Raw genomic sequence first — 7661 nt, forward strand, 5'->3', positions numbered from 1 at the left:
TCTGTCTACCTTTACATTTCCAACCCTCACAGTCAGTCCTGATAGCAATTATTCACTATTGTACCACAAGGGACCTATCCCCATCTCCTTTCATCAGCCCCACCCAGACAGACTGCATACTACTTAGTGGATATTCTATCTTCCTTCACACCCTCTGGATCTAGGTTCCCTCTAGAAAGCTTGTAAGCCAGTTACTTCTTGCCTTTATAGCCTCCCCTCCCGCCCCATTTTGGGTAGCCAATGTCCAAGTTGCCCATCCCTGTCTACCCCATGTACCAAGGGGGTGAGAATGATCCTTGCTATAAAGATTTGTTCCCTCTTTTGAGCTACTGCATCCATAGGTGTAGGTCAAGTTCAGCAAATTGTATCAGATTACTCTTTTTTCCCCCCCTCTTCTTTCTTCTTCTAGTTGAGTTCTGATCATCTGGCCATTGAAGCCAGGTCAAGTGGGTATTATCTGCAAATGTGGGTGTCATTCTAATATTTTTAAAGGTCTCACATTTTGAAGATTAGATATTAACCTTCAAATGCAAGGTTTCTATCTCAGAATTATAATTCACTGTTACTGTTAAGTGCTGTTTCCGACTCATAGTGACCCTGGGTAGGATTTTCAAGGAGTGGCTGGTGAGTTTGAACAAGGTTTACGAGGATATTTTTCAATTCTACACCTTCTGTCAGGAGGAAAACAAACTCAGAAATTTAGGAACCTTGTTGGTGTAGTTATGATAAGTGTTGGGTTGCTAACCGAAAGGTTTGTGCTTCAAATTCACCAGCTACTGCACAGGAAAAAGAGGAGGCAGTCTGCTCTGTAAAGATTCACAGCCTCAGGAACCCTAGAGACCAGCTCTAGTCTGTCCTCTGGAGTTGCTATGAGTTGCAACAGATGCCATGGAAGTGGGCAAGTGGTGCAGTGGGGCTGAGGGCTTGGCTGCTAATCACATGTTCAGCAGTTCGAACACACCAGCCACTCCTTGGAAGGAAGATGCAGCAGCTGGCTTCCATAAAGACTGACGCTCTTGGAACACATCCGGGGTGGTCGTACTCTGCCCTTTCTGGTCACTGAGTTGGGATGGACTTGATGACATTGGGTTTTCTCTTCCAAAAATGAACAGGCTGCTTTCTGGATGAAGCTGTTAGCTGAAAGTGACCCTATGGGTTCACTGCCAATGTTCTCATGATTTCCTTTTTTTAGTTACAAAAGTAATCATAAAAAACGAAACAGCTCTACCAAACACGGGCAATTATAATATTAAATAGAAAAGATTTCAATCTTTCTCAAACTAGAATTTACTGGGGGTTTTACTTTTATCTACATATAATGAAAGCATAATCATGATAAACAGAGAAAAGATCGAAGTTGTCAAGGATTCCATTTCACTTAGATCTACAATCAATGGTCATGGAATCTGTTGCACTGGCTGAATCTGCTACAGGGCTCTTTAAAGGGTTAAAGAGCAAAGAAGTCACTTTGAGGACTAAAGTGCTCCTGACCAAAGCCATGGTGTTTTCAAGGGCCCCAAATGCATGTGGAAGCTGGGCAGTGAATAAGGAAGATTGTAGAAGAACTGATGCATTTGTTTGAATTGTGGTGTTGGTGAAAAATATTCAAAGCAACATGGGATGGCAGAAACCTAACATCTGTCTGGGAAAACGAACAGCCAGAATGCTTATTAGTGAGGATTGTGAGATTCTGTCTCATGTACTTTGGACATGTTGTCAGGTGGGACAAGTCCCTGAAAACTGATGTCATGTTTGCTAAAGTGGAGGGTCAGTGAAAAAGAGGAAGACCCTCATCAATGAGGGGGAAGGATGAACTGATCAATAAATGATATCAGGAGAGAAAACTGTTTGGGGAAAACGTAAGTCCCGCCTCACACGTCACAGAATCCAGATGTACAGTGTTTCTGGGGAATGGCTGGTGAGAATGAACCACTGTCCTTATGGTTCAAACCGACTTTACAGTCCATCGCATTAACCTGCAGTACCACACCAGGACTCTACTTAAGTAGGGTTTAACAAGAAGTGCAAGAATGACTGAAAAGCCGAAGAACTGTCACTGTGTGATTTAACCCATTAATAGACTAAATTTAATTACTAGATTAAAAAAGGTTCAGGAAAAGTGAGTGAATAAAATTAAAATGATAGGCATTGCAGGAAAATGCACTATGGGTAGGAACCAACTCAATGGCACTTAACAACAAGTGTATCTCACAGACCACTCAGCTGGTTTCCCGGCTCTGACTGACTGCTCTGCTCCAGGTTCATCCTCCAGTGCTGCTGGCCTGAGGGGTAGGAGGTGGGGAGGTGGCGAATTCCTTCCTGGGGTCCTGGCTCTCACCAAAGTGCCTCCACCCAGGATGCTTCCTTTTAAGGTAACTCTCCTCATCTCCATCAGAGGAGTCCCTCCCCCGCCCCCCCATGTGCAGAGTAGAACTGCTCCACAGGGTTTGCTTGACAGGGGATCTCTTCCAGCCTCTCTTCCAGTCTGCTAGGTGGGACCCACCTGCCAACCTGACCAGGATCCCATGAAGAGAGGGTGTGATTAGAAGCCTTGGATTGAAGGCCTTGTTAGAGTAGCACATTAGACAGGACCTCAACCTCACAGTTCCCGCCCAATTTCCCCGGGTCACTTTCCAAAACTGCCACTTAGGACTAAGCTTGCGTCAGCTGTGACCACCATCCTGAATATCCTATAACTTCGCTGCTGGTGCTGCGGGTTAGGCCTAAAGCTGCTAACTGCTAAATGGGCGTTCAAACCCACCAGCCGCTCCAGGAACAAAAACAACGAGGCAGTCTGCTACTGTAAACATTTACAGCCTTGGCGATCCTAAAGAGTTCTCCGCTCTACAGGGTGACCGTGAATCAGAATCCAAGGCGCTGGATTTGGGTTAATGGGTGCTTGCTGCTCCTGGCATGGGACGAAGGATTGTCTTCCCCTGCCTGTGTGACCCCATTTTCAGATCTGAAAATGTAAAGATCACATTCCTTTCTCTCAGTCTTTGTGTAGGGGAGTCCAAGCTGGGCCTCCTTCAGTCAAACCACCCAGATTATTAAGGGGTTTTACAGTCGACCCCCGTGGGTTTCTGCGTGCTTCACCACCATGGGCCCTCGTTTACTTATTTCTGTCCCTGATCCGCTAATTATTTCACCAGCGCCCCCCACCCCCTCACTCGCCGGGCGATGCGGGCGAGTTCTCAACCTTTACGGGCTTCCATGGCTCACCTGTCCGCGGGGTACCTGCTTCCCGTTGTTCGTACCCTCCGATCGCCGAGCAGCCACTACTCAGCCAGCTATAATGAGAAGCGACAAGAGAGCGCCTCCCGGGCTGGCGGCTGTGCCCAGATACCAGCGGAAAGAGACAAGATTCGGCTCTGCATCTCTTTCTGTGAGTCAAGCGGGCGGGCAGGGACTACAGTTCCCAGGAGAGCTTGTGCCTTTCCCCGCCCACCGCGGAGGGATTCTGAGCTACGGTTCAAGGATGAGGTTTTTGGCAGAAGTTCGCGGCGCTGGACTAGAAGACAAGTATGGGATGTTTGCGTGACGTGACGTTACGGCAGAAGCGGGCGCATACGGACGGGACAGAGCACGTACGTTACGGTGAGAGCGCGTGAGTGGCAAGGCGGGGGCGTGTACGTTACGGGCCGAAGCGCGTGCATGACAGCAACGGGTACGTACCTCAAGGCCTGGGAACGTGCGTTATAGTGCGGGGACGCATACGTTACGGGATTGGAACGTGAATGACGGTGGCACGTACTCTACGGGGCGGAGCGTGTGCGTGACGGGATTGGAGCTGAATGACGGGTCTGCACGTACGCGATGGGGCGGGGCGAGTGCGTGATGGGGTCGGGGCGGGCCGGACCGAATCGGGAAGCCGCGTGAGGAGCCGAGGGGAGGGCGGGCTGGTAGGCGGGTGCCGCCTCCTGGGGCTGGGACCCACAGACCCTGTGCCCCCGGCTTTGCCTTCGGCGAGCTGCACTTGGCGTCGCTCGTTAACAGAGTTTTGGTTGTTCATTGATTTTGCCTTTGTTGCTGCTTCTGTTTCGGAATTGCTTTTCCCCTTCGAACCTTCTAGTTGTTTGATGCAGGTATTTATGAAATTGCTGAATTGCGTGTGTGTATGTAATCAGGTGCATATTGGCCTGTATCGTAGTATTTCAGTTTATTAATCTGACCTTTATAGTTAGTCGGTAATGTTATCCATAATAAATCATTTGACTCTCTGCTTCAGGTACTGTGGCTTCAGTAGTGTTCTTTCTCATCAAGCGAACTAAGTATTCTGAATAACATAAAAAGAAAAGGTACCTTCTATTCATGCATGTGGTTGTCTTTGTTTTCCAAGTTAGGAAGAGATGCTTTTGTGTTTCAAAGTTGACATAAATTTGTTTTGTATATGACTTAGGGCATCTGCTGAAATGATCTTGCTGTATGTTAAAGAAGGAAATCTCTTTTCCTTCCTGGGAGAAATCCAGACATGGATTCTATCATACTGCTGTCGTATCAGCACTGGACTCTGAACCACAAGATCGGCGGTTCAAACACACCAGCTGCTGCTAATATAGGGTCGCTATGAGTGGGAACGGATTCACTGGCACTTAACAACAACATGGGTTTTATAAAAGATCAAAGCTAAATCCACTGGTGAGTAGATTGTTGGTTTAATCTAAAAAAAGTTTTAGGTTCTGTGTGGGACAGGAAATTCTATTTGGCTTTTTATATCTGGTTTTCAAAATATCTTAAGCAATTAGGTATTTTGTGCTTTCCAAAATATCCAGGCAAGTAGGAACTTCACAGGCCCCCAACCAAAAACCGACATCCATCTAGTTGGGTCCCACTCACAGTGACTCTGTAGGAACCAGTAGAACTGTCCTTTAGCGTTTCTGGGACTACACAGAGCCACTGAGTAGGGACAGTGAATTAGGGATGCAGCAGAAGAATTGATACATTTGAGTTGTGATGTTGGTGAAAAACATTGGAAGTACCATGGATAGCAAGAAGAACTAGCAAATCTGTGTTGTCAGATGTATAACCAGAATGCTCCTTAGAAGCCAAGATGGCCAGATGGTCTCTTTTGTACTTCTGACAGATTATCTTGGGGGACCAGTCTCTGGAGAATAACATCCCTGGTAAAGTGGAGGGACAGTGAAAAAGACCCCCAATGAGAGATGGATTGGCACGGTGGCAGCAGCAGTGGGCTAAAGTGTAGCAGAATTGTGAGGATGGTACAGGACTGGGTGGTGTTTTGTTCTGTTGTTGGAACTAACTTGATTGTACCTACCAACCACAACAACTAATCCTAGAGAATTTCAGGCCTTGTGCCTTTATTTCTGGAATATCCGTGATAGTTTTCTTTCTGTAGTGGGTGTTTGTGTTTTACCTAGCTGGTGTGTAAGGGATTCTAGCCGAGTTTTAGGGAGCCTCCAAGGCAGGAAGTGTGATGTGGCACTGTGAGTTAATGCGATGGACCACAAGGTTGGCAGCTCAAGCTCAGCAACCACTTGGAAACCCTACACAGGGTCACTATGAGTCAGAACCGAGTTGATGAAACTTGACTTAAAGGAATAACAAATTTTCCTAACATTTCTAATTTTTTCCTAGTTTTCCAGCTGCTGGATTTTCCCAGGCTCCAGAAGCCTCATCAAGAAAGTATGGAAGCCCAGCTGTGGACTGTCCAGTCCAGGGTGAGTTTCGGGTGGCGACTTTCTTTCTTTTTTTCTGGGAACCCCTTTTTGCTTAAGTCCTGAAATTCTTTTGTCCAGGAATTTAAATCTCTACACTGCTCTCCAGGAGACTGTCTGTTTTGTTTGCTGCTTTTGTAGTTATAGTTTTATTTCCTTTAATATGAAGAAAGTATCCCACAACATAAATTTATAAACAATGTGGGGAAACTTACAGGAGAAAATGTCCAGAGTTCTGATAAGATGTTCCTGTTTCTTACACACTAAGGAGTCTAGCCCACAGCAGGCTTCCTCCCCTAGAGATGATGAGCTTAAACCAAACCAACCCTGTAGCCATTCGATCGATTCCAATTCATAGCGACCTATAGCAACTTTGATGTTATTTTTAAATTGTGAATTGAGTGCAAGTTTACAGGACAGATCATCAGTTTTACATTAAACAAATCATGTACTTTGTTTCTTTACAATAGTTATAAGGAGTGTCTAATTATTTTGGAAGCAGGCCACACTTCCAAGGAAACATCTTTTCAGTGGATTGGCTGTCCATAGCCAATCACATTTAACTATGCCAGTTACCATAGTGCTTAGTACATTGCTTATACCCAATCATCATAGCGTTAACTACAATGTATTAGACCTCACCATGGGGATAACCACATCACAACCTCCAAACCACTGGGAATCCTGACCCAGTCAAGCTGACACAAAACCTTTATTATCATAGGGAGCGCATGGGACCATGTGATCTAATGATCAACCAAGGCATGAAGAGTCCGGAGGAAAACGGAGCCTTGGGAAACAGAGCTACTTGGATCCTCTGGGGTGGGAGACTCAGCTAGGGACACTTAGTTGCTTCTGTTGGGTTCCATGCTGATGCTTATGAAGGTTGACAGTGGAACGGAGTGTCCCAAGCCTGGTGTTCTTTGGCCAATCTATAGAGGGCTCAGCCCCAAATTGAGGTGACTGGGTAGGTGTTTGTTGTGTGCATTTAACACCAAGAGTGTGACTATGTTAGGGATTCAGGAGAAAAATTCCTGACATGACATTTAAGTCAAGATCTGAAAAGGATGACTTGTGATTGTCTAAATAAATGAGAAAACAGGCTTTGTGTAGGCTCACTTTTTTATGAGAGCATGGCCTATATAAAAAATTTAAAGCAGTTCAGAGTAACCTAAACTTAGGAAGCAGAGGGAGGATGATGGGCAGTTCAGTCCTTCTGGACCCGTTAAGAATTTTGAACTTTAAAATCCTTTGCTAACTGCAACATGGATTCTATGTTTGTTTGGGGTTGATGGGATTCCCCAGAAAGTGTGTGCCCAGTTATATCAAAGCTAAGAACAGAGGTCAGACAATACAAAGTGTAAATTTATGAGGTAGAGCTGATGAGCTTGCAGAGAAGGCTGGGCCTGAGTCACCTGTGTTGTGGAAACTGGGTGCATGTGGCACCTGGAAGACACTACTTCAGACATGAGAATATGCACAGAAGTGCAACATGCTACTGAGGAGCCAGGCTATGTCAGTGAGGAAAGGAGTTGTTGTTGTTAGGTGCCATCGAGTTGGTACCAATTCATAGTGACCTTATGCACAGCAGAACGATACACTGCCTGATCCTGGGCCAACCTCACTGTCATTGATTGCCACGCTTGAGTCCATTGATGCAGCCACTTTGTCAATCAATCTTGCTGGGGGTCTTCCTCTTTTTCTCTGACCCTCCACCTTACCAAATATGATATCCTTCTCCAGCGACTGGTCCCTCCGGGCCATATATCCGAAGTATGAGACACGAAGTTTGGCTATCTTGGCCTCCAAGGAGCACTCTGGCTGCACTTCCTCCAAAACGGATCTGTTGGTTCTTTTGGCAGTCCATGGCACTTTCAGTATTCTCCTTCAGCACCATAACTCAAAAGCATCAATTCTTCTACGGTCTTCCTTATTCACTGTCCAGCTTTCGCATGCATATGAGGTTATTAAAAATACCGTGGCTTG

The sequence above is a fragment of the Chrysochloris asiatica genome, unplaced genomic scaffold, assembly GCF_000296735.1.
Source record: "Chrysochloris asiatica unplaced genomic scaffold, ChrAsi1.0 scaffold00261, whole genome shotgun sequence".
NCBI lineage: Eukaryota > Metazoa > Chordata > Mammalia > Afrosoricida > Chrysochloridae > Chrysochloris > Chrysochloris asiatica.